We start from the raw sequence: 12,885 nt of genomic DNA on the forward strand, positions 1-12,885 counted from the left end.
ATAAAATTTATATCCTGTCTTTTGGCCTTCATAAGAGTGACCAAAGCAGTTAAAAAATGGCCTAAACAAAACGTAATGAAACCTATTTCAAAACATTACTATTATTAAACCCTTGGTGAGCTTTTTGGAAACTTAAATAATGCAAAGCTGCAATTAAAACATTTGGCAGGAAAGAGGGATTACTGAAGGAAATTTAGACAAGCATCTTCTGTTGGCAGAAGATGGCAACCAAATGGGACTAGAGCTGAACCAGGGGGAAAGTCTTTCCAGGCAGTGTTATGGGGCAATGAAACAACCACCACTGTGGAGCAAGGCAAAGAGTGTTGCCCAGCTGCCTTATCACATCTTCCATCACACACGCTCATTCCATGGCAGCAAGTCAAGGGAAGAACAGATTACCAACAGGCATTAAAAATGCCTCTTTGCATGTTTTGAGTTCTAGAATCTGCATGTGATTTACATGACAAGGATATCCTGAATGTCTTCCCCAAATTTCCATGCATATCATGTTAGGTTACATCATTCCCATTTTTAAAAAAAATTTTAATATTGTGAATTCCAATGTAGAGCACTATTCAAGAGATATCCCATAATAGTATTTGTGCTGTGTTTTAAATCAGAAGAGAAGAAACACCCTCCAAGTATCTATAAACACTTCTGACTCACTTTCCTATATTTGTAACAACTTTCCCAGAGTACAGAAAAAAGGGCAGTTCAAATATGAAAGAACCTTACTAGATGATATTTGCCTTGTATCACTTAATCATTGCTGCCATGCATACTTATCAGATTGGTGCCTGTTAGAACAAATGATTTTAATGAACTGTGTCCTTCTTCAGTTCCTTGAACCTTCCAGGCACACATCTACTTTGTTAGCACTTATTTTTTTCTTATATAAACACATACAACTCTGCAATCTCTATATTTCATCTCATATTGTAACTTTAAAATATACATTTGGAAAAATGGTCTGTGATCTATAAAGATCTTTTAAGTTTAGCAGTGCTGGTTAAAGCCAAATATTTTTGCAATTTAATACTTTGTCATGTTGATATGACAACTCTAAAAAAATGTGAAGTAATAAAGTGACCCTCCCATATTATTTTAAATTAAACTGCATGGTGGTTTTATTTTATGACTGGATTGGTGACTGCTTTTATTCCATAAATAGACCCTGTCAATAGCTAATCACTGATCTGTGACATGAACATGCAAAGACTGGTTTCTATCATATTCTAATTTTTTTCTAGACATAGTAGTTAATTTTTACTGCAGTATTTTGTACTAGTGAGTTATATTCAGTTCTAAACTCATTACTCGGAATGCATAGTCAAGAAAAGCAGTAACTCTAAATACTTGAACCTGCTATTTTATATAGATCTTAAAAACACATAATTCACCTCTCATGGCGAAAGATACAAAATTGCAATAATGAGATCTGAGAATAAACCAAACTAGCTAATTTACATTGCAACCCTATGCAATCTTACTCCCATCAAAGTCCACTGACTTTAATGGATTTATACTGTAGCATCTCTGCACAGGCTGCACTGTTAGAAACCCTTTGTCTGTAGATTAGCCATCCTGGTTGTGGAACAGAGACTAATCTCCTAAGGATTATATCTCTATTTAGCCATGCTTCAATCAAGACTCCTTAAAGCGAATTCCGAAAATCAATTCAGTAACAGGTATTTAATTTATAGTCTTCCAACTGTGCAAACATTGCATGTCAAGATACTGGCATTCAGATGTTAAGTTAGACGTTGTATCTTATAAAGACGTTGTATCTTATAAATTAGCTAGTTTTGGTTTGTTCTCAGATCTCATTATTGCAATTTTGTATCTTTTGCCATGAGAGGTGAATTAGAAGAAGACATATGAACATATTGGTGTTGCTTTTTGTTGTTGCTGCTTTTTCATTTAAAAGAACAAGCAGCGAAAGGAATGGACATATCTCAATTTAACTCTCTACAATGACATATTTTATTGCACATACTCAGGAAACATTATACAGATTTAAATTCAATTTTCACTTGCACAAGAGTTTGTCATAGAGTCCTGGGAATAAACAAATAAAGTTAAAGGAAACTTTCAGAGTCTTAACGATCTCTAGTATAATGTGAGAATTACAATTCTGTACACATTTTACCAAAAACTAATCTGTTTCATTCTGGGTATTTCTAAAATCAGAAAATGATAACAGTACAAAGCACAAGATTTGTAGATGTCAACTTATATTAGAATAGACGCATCATCATACATCTGTTATTTTTTTATTCGGTCTTGCTGTAATTCTGTTTGTCATTTTGGTGGCTGCGGCATACGGAGATGTTTAGAACATTATCCGTAATGTCAAAGATGTTCTTGGAAAACTAATCCAATAAACCTTATTGTTTAATTGATGTCATTTTCCCCTTTCCAACATGAATTTAATATTTAATTCTGTCAGCCACTTTTCAAAGGTTATAAGATCTTTCTGTAGCTAAATAACACATAATTTTAAAATACTAGATTTTACTATTCATTTCCATTTAGAGGTTTTTTAAAAACAGTATGTCCCAGTTTAGATCCTTCAGTAAACCTTATTCTTTGTTTTGCATTAATTGCTTTATGAATGCACAGGCATGGGAACTGGCAGCACAGCAAATACAGCAGTTTTCTGCATACTTTCCTGCATCAGCTGCAATTTTCCCACCACCCTCAATGGGCTTTTTTTTTTTTAAAAAAAAATATAATCTATCAAAAAAGGCCTCTAGTAGCACAGCAGGGGAAACAGAAACTGTGAAGGGCTGACAGAAGGATTATGGTACAGGTGCAAATTGGATCTTTGGACTATCATGTCCAAATTCTCTTTCCAAAAGCAGTTTTGGGGAAAACCACACTGAGGAGCACGATTAAACCATAATGTCATGTGGATACTTAAAAAAAAAGAGTACACACAGACTTTCTAGAAAAGTCTCTGCAGAAACTAGGGATGCTATACATAGTTCAGTAATGACCCATTGCACCACCAACATGGAATGACACTATATTGTGGGAGGACATTATTAATAAAGAAACAATCAACGGACAATCAGCACTTTGTGACATTCTCACATCAAAACTAAGACTGTTCACATCACTTCACTATACAGTGGAACCTCGGTTTCATTGCCTTAGGTTTTCATCGGTTTCGGTTTTCATCGATTTTTTTCAGTGAAAAATTTGTCTCGGTTTTCATCGATTTGCCTCAGTTTTCATCAATTTCCAGTAGTGGTCCTAGTGTTATTATTTGTTACTGTTTTCAGCATTAAAAACTATGTTTATTCACCAAAAAATGTGTTTTTGGTATGTTTTTTGGAGTGCCTAGAACAGATTAATTGGATTTACATTGATTCCAATGGAAAAGTTTGCCTCGGTTTTCATCGGTTTCAGTTTTCATCTATTCTTTTCGGACGGATTACCAACGAAAACTGAGGTTCCACTGTACTCTTTTCCACGAAAAGATCTAAGTAGAACTGTAACTTCATCTGTCACATGCTAGACAGCCTTTGTTTTAGAATGCTTCGCTTGGTCCTATTGACCACCTACTAGAATTAGGTAGGCACTATTACCCAAGCAGAGCATACTCATCTTCATCTACCATCTGCAGCTACAATGTTAATTCTTCTACCACTACCATTCATGCAACCTTGTTTCCTTGCTCTCTAATACATGGTTTCAACACTTCATCCCCATGCACCTCCTTTTAATTGTAGCCTTTAACTAATGGGATAATTTATGATAGGTGTTTTGTCTCAAATGTGAAAGAAAAATAAAATGTTAGTCCCTGAATATTTTCTGCTAAAGTTATACAGTTTTCATTGTAATTTGCCTCAAAGGTCAGAATACAGGATACCGAAACAGAATTGCCTCAGGATCTGTGTCTACTATTATTCCAAAGCCAGTCTGTTTTGTTTCTGCATGGGAGGAGTCAAATCACATTTCTGGATGTGAACCAAAAGCTTCACTAGTTTCCTTTGCCAGAGTTTTGTTGGCATTAAGAACAACCCTACTAATGGGAAAAGCACTGATGAGATGAAGGATCATACACATCCAGGCCACTGAATTAGAAACATCACAGTACTGAATAATTCATTTTAAACTTATGTGCAGTCACAAAATTATTACTACCAAAATTTCCACCCAACAGAGAAGGGCCATTTCTTCTCAATGCAAACCACAGGAAATAGAGTAGAAAGTAGGAGTATGTGTGTATTTGGATCTACAATTAGTTATACAACTATACATTTTTAGGTGTTCTTATCTGACCCATAAATATATAGTGAGCTGCTAAAAGACACACAAGACCTAGTCAGTTTGGCACCAGGAAGCTCTCTGAAATGCTATTGGTAATTCAGTCAAGGAACGCTTTGGAGTACCTGAGGAAGAAGGGTTATTTCTCAGCCAGAGAACACATCACTACCTACATAGAGGATACAAGTTCAGTCTTTGTACATCAGGCATGACTGGGAAAACTGTATACAGCTAGCCATCAAAATAAACAGTACTTGGTTATGAAGACAAAGATGCATGCAAGACAGTTCCATACATCAACAGTTCTATGAAGCCAAGTCACTGAATCTCTTAGGTACACCATTGGTTCTCACATCACCCCATCCTGAATACAGCTCTCTGCTTGCAGGAAGATGTCTGTGAAAACTCCCTGTGCATAGAGAAAACTCCCTGTGCATAGAGAACTCCCTGTGCATAGAGAAAATGATAATTGCCTTGGAAAACCTGAACTGGGTGAAAAGTTAGCATAGAGCCATTTTAAATCATTATTAAAGAAATAGCAAGTGTCCCCATAATCACCAGTGCTTGAAGACAAGCTTTAAAATGGGTTTGAAAAAACTGGCGATGAGTGACTTTAGTTAGTGTTAACCATGTCTCATGTCACATCTGCAGTCGCAGTTAAGGCTGTCAAGGAAAAGCAGAGCATAAGTCATGACAGAGATGGGAAGAAAGAAAACGACGAGCATGCACTCCTGGAGCTGGCTCCCAATGCCCAAATTTGCAGGAAGGAAAGCATGTTATCCTGTCGACCTAACGCTGCTACATGCCTAAAATCTGAGACAGCATCTCAATAAGTAGGCCATACTTATGATGGAGATGTTCACAAAAGCAGGAAAAAAATCCATAAGTCTCTATTGCTTTGTCCTTTTGCTAACAAAGAGAAGAATATCCTTTTTACTGTATTTTACTGTAACCTCTGCCTGTTTCAAAATCTAAACAGATTGAACGCTATAAGACTAAAATGTTTCAAAAAGTGATAAACACTGCTGACTGTCATTAGTCATCCATAATTTCTCCAGTTCATGGGGGTAGTACTAATAGGAAACACATTCCTCACTGTGAAATATAACCAATTAAAGAATAACCCAGTAAAATATACCAGATGGCTCAAACAAGTGAATCACATCATAGCACCAGAGATGGGGGCAGGGGGGAAAGGATTTACCACAAATGGTGAATCAGGACAGCTCAACCAACCACAATGAAAGCAGAACCCTATACAATACCTGGCCTCAAACAGCAAAAATTGGCTTCTTAATTGCTTATTTCCTTCCTTGTTGCAGTATCCCATTTCTAATTATAACAAATAAAAAATCCAATCCACTGGGAAAGGAGTCGTGGAGACAATGCATGAAAAACCAAAGGTCCATTAGCTAAAAAAATCTTGGAAATAAAGCAACCAATGTGTGAAGCAAAGAATCATGAAGAGCAACAAATTACGGAATATTTTTCTCTTTGTTGTGTGTGCCATTAAGTTAAAAATAGTTGGCTTTTATCAGCCCAGTATCCGCCTTCATCCCTTCCAGGTTTTAATCCACACTCAGCCATCTGACCTTACTATGACCTCTGGAAAACAGAAAGACTCTTCTCCAGATGACATCTATGGACCTATGCCATGGAAAGCAGATTATGGAATTATTGTATACCCTGCTGCACTGCCACATGATGATGGCATCGTCTTGATTCCAAACCTTTCAAGGCTGGGGTGGAATAAAACTGTGTTTCTTTAAAACTACAATGTGGAGTTTGTCTTTTAAAGGGAACAAATAGGTGCTTAACAGAATAATCCCAGTTAATTTTTTTTGCTACAATATAGTTACAAGATTAAATTTGTGTATTTTTGTTTTTAAACTTGGCAATGATTACAGCTAAACTAGACAAGATTCTGGAGGACCATGAATGAATCTCCAGTTTGTGGAGTTTGCTTTTTTATTTTTTGGATAAATAGCAGCTGTGTGAGTGCAGAGGGGAACTCAGATGTGATACAGTAGAAATGTAGATAACTCTTTCATCTCATGCTGTTGCCCTGATCTCAAATGCCCACAAGAACTCATTTTGCTGTATTAGGGAAACATACAGGTAACATGTACAGCAGCTCTGAAGAGCTATCAGAGATCAGGTCAACGGTGTGAAATTTTGTTCACAAATTATTATTATCTGATTTGACACACAGACAAACATCTGCCTAATGAAATTATGAAAATTTGATCAAAACCAAATTTCTTGACGTCCTACTGATATTTCCAGAATATATATTCTGGATGTGTGAATGCAGAAGAAACTTAATTCCAAGAAGGAACCTGAATTTTTGGCAACCTATGGCCACTCCAAACAGTTACATCTCATGATCAGACAAGTCATCACTATATCCTTTGAAAAGCTGTGCTAGCAACACCTGTACGTGACCTGTCTGAGTGTGTTTCTCCTCTGCTACAGGTACAAGTCTCAGCATGCCCAGTGGCATAAGCCAAAGGCCAATAGTCTTTCAGTTCTTAGAGTGAGGGCCATGGAGAACTAAAAGGAAGGTCAACTTACAGAAAGAAAGAGAGACCTGTTTTAAATTCAAATTACCACCACAATTCTTTGTGTTTCTTTCAACTATTTTTTAAATTGTATATCACTTTGAGTCGCCATGGGTGGATGGGGAAGTGGAATATAAACAAACATCTCAGAAGAGAACTGCATCACAGGATTAGGTTGGATGCATTTTATTCATTTATATCCCACATCTTAATGGGCGCCTAAGTGCCTTACAGCATTTTCCACTTTATCCTCAAAACAGCCCTGTGAGGTAGGTTAGGTTGAGAGCATATGAACTTCTGTAACTCAAACTGAGGAGCGAATAAGAGGCTTTTCCCTTGTGTATTCCAGATACACAAGGGCTGGCTAAGAGTTAACAGTGGTGGGAAGACACAATCCTACATGTTCCGAGCTACTTTGGTAATTAAAAGTACAGACAGATAGATAATTAACTATCTGAATTATCTAATTAACTACATATATATATATCTATGAGAGAGGGAGATATTTTTGTGGAGTGTAAATGTCTCTGTCTGAGCCATAGACTCACTGCTCTAATGACTGCACCACATTGGCTCTCTAGTCTCAGCATCCTTCACAGCATTGAAAGGATCCAAAAAACAAAAACAAATCATTTGTCCATTCCAATGCCATTACAGGAAAATTCACAGGCTCCAATTCTGTTTCTTGTTCAGCGGTTGTTCCAGAAACCATTTTAGCCCTAATTTCAGACTGACCAATGCACAAAACCAAAAAACATTTGATCTTAAACATGTTTCTTTGCCTAGAAATCCCCTTAATTTCAACACATTTGAGCAAGCCCACTTGAGACCACAGCAGAGCAATCAAAATCCAATTCACTCTACCCAGAAGTGAGTTCAACTGAATTCTATGGCGATTACTTTCCTACCAAGCGTATTTAGGATTAGTTTGTATGTTCATTATTGTTGTCATTAATGTTTTCAACATTACAAAGAAAACAAGATTAACATCAAAACATTGCTGTGTTTAAAGCACAGTGAAGGTTTACAGCACCTAATTAACATGTCGGTTAGATAGAAATTTGGCCCCAATTAAGTTAATATGCATACTGCCTCACAACTAACTGTGCCTCACAACTGTGAGTACCCTATCCCAATTAACCTTATGCAACCTTACAAGCTTACTCTTCTCTCAGAACTTTCCAAAATCAATGTGAGGCACATCCCATTTCTTAATCCTTATTGCTGGCAATAAGGGGCTGGCATTAGGAGGAGTTCAGAACTGAGTATCGTCTTTGTGGTGGGATGGCATGGGCCTCAAGGCTAAAGTCCTAACAAATGTCCTAACATTCTCACCGAATCTTTCTAATGGCATCACTATTATTATTATTATGGTACAGGAAACAAGGTGGAGGAATCATTTGTCTAGTATCTATAGTGTAATGCACTAGGGTTTTGTGATGGCAGTGGTAGAATTAAAGCTGCTAGCAGTGACACAGGGTGGTATGAGACACAAAAAAGTCTTTGGCAGTCAGTGGCTGAGGCAATTCTGTCAGAGGCAGATTGATAGGGAAGGCAGAGGACTCATTTAAGGAACATACAAGAACATTAAGATAGCAGATCCCAGAATGCAAAGGAAAGGTGGTTTGGACCAGACAGTAGAAAAGATTGGGGGAGGGGTGGAATTACAGCTTAGAAATAAGTTTACATTTGAAAATTCTAAATACATTTTCTTGGGAGTAAAACTCAGTGTATTTGTAGTTTACTTCTAAGTAAACATACTTTGGATTTCACTATGAGACAATGCAGAAAGAATAGGAAGATGAGATTGTGGTCAGGACCTTTTGGTTGTAGGCCAAAATAATACCACATGTATCCCCATGTGTGTTTAGCTCGTCCTGGCAGCCACTCACATGATTTATGTAAAAGTAATTGGGGTTAAATTATTTGCCATATAAAAGTCTTCACATCCAGCTTAATTTTGCAACCTAGAAACATCTGAAAGAAACAAACCCACATGCCATTTAACAAGGCCAGGCAGCTGGGTCTAATTAGGACCATTTTAATTTTCTTGAAACACTTTTCTGCATTCAGATCACTATGCTTACGTCTTTAAACCAGCCCTGTTTTCCGTTGACTGCAGGTAGAGACAAAATTTACATCCATGTGCCTATTCCTTTTATAAAAATCAAGGTGACAGTTTTCTATTTTTGACCATTCTCCTCAATACTAAGAAAAGTTTTCATCTTGTCATACTCAATTAATTTTGCAGCTGACTATAAATACAAAATTCAAATGAGTATGTATGCTGACAAGCCTTGAATCAACATTAAATTTATACTGCACTTTCACCTAGAGAAGCCTCTTTAAAATGTCAGAGATTTATCATATTAAAATGCTTTTAAAATCCTCATATACTATGAGAATCAATTCAGTGCTACCACCCAAAAGAAACCATTCTTCCTGGCAGTGAAATCATTCTAGATTTCTTGAAGAATATCTGTTATTTTACATACACACATAAAGGCCAAATTTTTAACTTTGATATGCAGCTTTGGGTGTCCCTGTGAGGCCCCTAGTGGAGATAACTGCTTATCACATGTGATATTTTGTCAGAATATGGGAAAGAATGAATGGATTGTAAGAAGCTGATTTTTCATGTAGGCTCCACAAGAAATTTGACAGAATACAATTTCTACTCAGCATACACATTTCTCACTAGGGATATATCTGGTCCACTGTTTCTTGTTCTGTCCAAAGCTACTAATCTGTTTCTTTCACTTTTTCTCCAAATTTGCAAAGATAGAAAAATTGCACGCACATTACTGGAAGGTTGGGGATGGGAAAGACAGATCTGAGCCAACACTGAGGATGGGAACTATTTATGAATCAGGATTAAAAATTGCCCACAAACCTTTTTATTTTAAATTATTTCCACTAGAGAGATGAAAAACCTACAAAAGCAAGAGAGGACTAAATCGGCAACCAATTATTTATTTTATTTATTTATTTTATTAGTTTTGTATACTTCCCTTCCCCTAAGGGCTTAGGGCGGTGAACAACATTTTAAAACATATATAAAAACATAATTTAAAACATCAGTATTCATCATAACAAGGATCCATTAAAAAATGCAGATGGCATCTGACTGCTCTCCCCTCCGATGAATTAAAAGTTCATCGGACCATATAAGAAATAGCAGTCTGTATCTAAACAAATCCAAAGATAATTGTATGTGAAACACCAGCAAAACAAAATATGGTTTTATGAAAAAGGGGAAGAATTTAGCCCCAGCAATGTAACGAACTGCATGTATACCAATAATTTATTTCAGAGAGAGCCTGAGCCAATGTAAAGCCTACACAGAAATATTTACACATGCTTCAGTAACCAAGATAATAATGCACCTTCAAAACCAGAAACACTGAAAAACACAATCCTATAATTACCTTGTAAAAAAAAACTATAAGAGGAGGCAAAAGCAGCACATTATTATTTTTCTATCGAGTAACTTTAACAATAAGCTTCAATTGTTTAAAAGGACTTGCCATAAGAAAAAAAGTCCTAACAATTACGATTAAATCCTGTCAGGTTTATTTTTTAGTCAAGTATTCTTAATTTAACTCCAGCCCTCGTTTTGGATTAGGAAGTATTCGACCCATTCTGGCAAGCAAAATAATGCTTACTAAAGAGAGGGGGCGGGGAAGGGAGGGTTTTGTGCCACTGCTTCCCCCACATCACTATTCTGAAGAATTTTCAAGGGGAACCTATGCACCCATAAATCTGCCCTGGACCCTGGTTCCTCTCTTTCGTCATTGTTTACACACCATGTCACTCTCCGTCCAAAACCCACTCCGGGGACCTTAGCAATTGAAACACAAAGCAGCAGCTGTTTGGCAACATTTCTAACGCTAAACAGCAAAAGCAATGAGGTTTCATCTCCTTAAATATGCAGGCCTCCTTCAACACTGGTAGAAACAATAGCCACTTTAAAAAAAAAAGGGAAAACATTAAAAAGCAACCACATAAACCCAAATGCACACACACAGCTGTCAACTTTTTATCCATTGAATGCCAGATGACAGACAGAAAGTAAGCAGCTTTTAACACTGTCTAAAAAGCAACCGATAGAGGCGTTTTGTTTGTTTTTCTAAATACAGATTGGTTTCAATCATCCTTGGTGCATTTGGGGATGTTCATTCTCTCATCTTCAAGGTATCCCGTCGTTTCCCAGAATGGCAGAACGACTCTCACCAGGCCCAACGCAGGAAGACGGCGAGTCCAATTTGGGACTGCCACATCAAGTCACAAAAAAGGCGGATGCAGCAGAAGACCGCCAGCATGGCCACTCTCCCCACCATCACCACCACCCCCCATGCAGAAGGGCAACATTATTTATCAAAATGCAACTTCACATCACATCTTGATATTGCTCACCTTCCCAAAGCAGCCTGTGCATTTCCAAAGCATCCATCCATCCTGGCGGTGCAGCCGAACCCTTCAGATGGCAAAATGGATGCTTCACAACAACCTCTCCCTTCGTGTACCAAATTGAGCGCAAATCAGCCTTCAACTACAGAAAAGCAGGCCTCTCCTCCCCCTTTTCTCTGTGGTGATACAGCCATGACTTTGCCTTCCCACCGCTTCCCTTCCCCCATATTAAAAACAAAACAAAAATCGTGTCCCTACAAAGCATCCTCTGAGGAAGAGCCAGACACGTACATCCCCATCGCTGGCTGGCTCAGCCCTCCTGGGGATCAAGCAACCTGTCACCCGGCTACAGCACGCCTCGCGCCGGCCCGGCAGGGCTGTCCAGCTCCAGCAAGGTCCCCTCCAATCTGCCCCCAACCTTCAGCACCCGCACCTGCCCCCCACCCTCCGGTCCACACGGTGCGGCTGCTGCAGCTGCGTATCTCCCGCTTCTTCTCTCTGGCTTAGCGGCTTCTCCGTCTGCGCCCAGTCTGAGAGCTTTTACCTGGGTCTCTCCGCCTTGCGTCGCCCTAGCTGGGCTCCATGGACCGGGCAGGCTCCCTCGGAAAAGAGTGGCAGCAGCCCCCTTTCCTCCGCCTGACTGCGGGGTCGGTCTCCTCCCCAACCCGCGTCCTTGCAGGCTCAGGATCTGCCAGGCTGCTCCGCCCGACAGGCAGAGACCAGCCGTAGGAAGGCCGCCTCCCCTTCCGTGCCCTGCCTGCTCCTGCTGTCTTCTGGCGTCCGGGTATCCCTGGTATCTCTGGCCCCTGCGCTGGAGGGGCGGGCCAGTAGGAAGCAGAGCCGTGCCCGCCTCCAGGGCGAGCGGAGCAGCAGGGAGGGTCAGCGCTCCCGCCCCTTCCCAAATTGCTGCTGGGTGGCTTAAAGCGCATGCCCATCGCCCGGACAGCATCACGCGCTACGCCTCGGCTGAGCCCGAGCTGGCACGCGCCGTCCTTCATCAGCCGGCACAAGGACGCCGCGCGCCGCGCAAGGAAGGAGGCGCCTCGCCTTCCTGCCCGCAGAAGCGGCGCCAAGGGAAGCGGAGACGGCGGGGAGCAGAAGAGGAGATACCGACCTTTGTGGGAGGGAGGAAGGGGGCCGGGTGGCAATCGGGGGGTGGGGGGAGAAGCGGTGTCCACAGAACTGCGCCCTTGGCGTCGAAAGTGCAAGATTGTGCGCGCTCTTCCCTCGGTGCGATTGAATTCCTTGAAGCTAGGGAAGCCTCTGCTGGGATGGGGCAACACGGATAATTAGAGTGGCTTCGCCTACGAAATCTCATACGCGCATGTGCAGAGTGTTATCTCTTTATTATTGCCTTGGGTTTATAAGGCTGAGAGTGCTCATTCCAGAGACCACTACCATGGGCCAGATATGAGTGCCAGGGGAATAGGAGAGGGGGAGTAAGTATGGCAGGTAGAGGAACAGAAAATAAACTTTTATCATATGCTACAACTTGTCATAAACTCACGGGGGTAAAAAGAATGCAGCAGCATGCCAACCCCACCCAGCTGAAGTGACACCATTAGAAGGGTCCCTGCAATGGAAAGAGGACCTGGCACTGAATTGCAATATCCTGGGCCATGCTTAGTCAACAGATGGC

The 12,885-nt window shown here is 39.9% G+C and overlaps 1 protein-coding gene across 4 annotated transcripts in view; it reads right to left on the bottom strand.

Annotated features, from left to right (window-relative positions):
- The window catches only part of RAI2 (retinoic acid induced 2), a 29,756-nt gene extending 17,507 nt beyond the window's left edge, over positions 1-12,249 (bottom strand). Inside the window, exon 1 of one of the 4 annotated variants that reach the window (XM_048495530.1) lies at positions 11,791-12,249. The gene's annotated coding sequence lies outside the window, so the exon portion shown is untranslated. Of the gene's footprint in view, positions 1-5,540; positions 5,620-11,252; positions 11,450-11,504 lie in introns of those variants that run through there. The other 3 variants (XM_048495531.1, XM_048495532.1, XM_048495533.1) reach the window with 3 other exon arrangements.
- Between the last annotated feature and the right edge of the window lie 636 nt (positions 12,250-12,885).

The sequence above is a fragment of the Sphaerodactylus townsendi genome, linkage group LG04, assembly GCF_021028975.2.
Source record: "Sphaerodactylus townsendi isolate TG3544 linkage group LG04, MPM_Stown_v2.3, whole genome shotgun sequence".
Lineage (NCBI taxonomy): Eukaryota > Metazoa > Chordata > Lepidosauria > Squamata > Sphaerodactylidae > Sphaerodactylus > Sphaerodactylus townsendi.